A 1,691-nucleotide genomic window follows, 5' to 3' on the forward strand; every position below is an offset into this window, starting at 1 on the left:
CAGAGCCAACCTCAGTCAACATCTACGTAATTACGTATATGTCAATAACCAGGGACCCAAGTTGGCGTCAATTAGGTGCATTGCAGAGAAGCACGTAGCTTGTGACACATACTCAAGGCACCTACACTGCGACACATAACCAGTAGCCCAGTGCCAGATACCCATTGCTGTCAAAAAAGTTCATTGAGCGGCACATGCCGAGTAGCACATACCCAGGGGGTACATAACCACGGGAACAGTCCATATTTTTAAACTGTACTATCTTAAAAACCGACCCACGACAACGGCCCGATAGCAGATTACCGTTACAGGAAACTAGGTTTAACTCGTCAAGAAGAGTTCCACTTATAATGTGCGCATAGCTCGAGCTGTGGGAATTTGTTGAAGCGAAGCTTTTATTGTTGTCAGCGAAGAATGCTGTTTTTTATTTAGCGACAATTGGCAAGCACAGACCACAGGAAGAAATTGAACACATATTTACTGGGAAGCAGGTCGCTCAGCAAAAACACATGGCACTTGAACATATGAATCCCACACGGTACGACGAAGGAATTGCGACCGACGCATGATGACTATGAAATGACGATGGTGGCATGACGAAGGGATGACGAAACTTGAAACTGCAAGGATGGTATGACAGCGATGGGACGACCACGGCCGTATGACGTCGACTGTATGACGACTGAATAATCCCGATGGAACACATATAAGCTTTATAGAATATATAGGGTGTTGTTTTCCAGCTGCACCAAATTTTTGAATCTACCTGTGGCAGATAGCACAATTCTAAACCCTTTAGCTCAATTACTGGATGAAGCGGTCATTACTTATAGGAGAAATAAAAATGTTTACTTGTATAATTAAGCTATTTATACTAATTAACTTGCAAATAATTATTTTATGGCACTTATTTCAATCTACGAATTGTAGCTAGTTACATTGCAAGGCATACCGACTTATAACGAATTCTAAGGATGGCACTGGTTTCGAGAAATGCACCGTCACACTTGCGGCAGAAGTGCGTTGTTGTTCCACTTGCGTTAAAAAGAGACGCTGTTTTATGCATTGAAGCAGAAAAGTAAATGAAGTGCCATTGTATTTCGTTGGACCCTTTCAAAATAATTATCAAAAGCTTGCGTAGTTGTGATGATTTGTTCCAAATGGATACGCCTTGCGAACTCACCAGCTACAAATAGCAATTTGAAACATCTGTTGTAAAGTACTTAATTAAAATGTTTAGTTTACAGGAGTACACTTTAGCACTTGAGTACAGTCAGCTAGATTTGCAGCAGATAAACTTGTAGTTGGTAGCTCTGAGTCCTTTCGACGCACCTGTGCAGTGCACTGACATTGCTTCCGCAGCTACTTGCAACTAAGGCACCAGCAAAGTAAGACACGCACACGAATGTTCCCTTTAACAGTCGGTACCACACTGTACATTGTATATCCACTTTGCCACCTCATGTTATGTAAGGATAACGATGAGAACGGCTGTCGTTAATTGGATATAGTAAAATAAATAGGTAGGTTATTTTTGGTTATATTTGAGGAAGGTATCCCAAAGGTTACGGTCGACGTGCGTAAGTTGGACAGAATCATACACGAGTCGTAGTGTAGCTGAGAGTGCGACATGTTCCAGGTACGCAAGAAAAATACACATTCATAATAAAAAGCAAGACAGGGCAACAAAA

This window comes from Dermacentor variabilis, chromosome 2 (genome assembly GCF_050947875.1).
Source record: "Dermacentor variabilis isolate Ectoservices chromosome 2, ASM5094787v1, whole genome shotgun sequence".
NCBI classification, from domain to species: Eukaryota; Metazoa; Arthropoda; class Arachnida; order Ixodida; family Ixodidae; genus Dermacentor; species Dermacentor variabilis.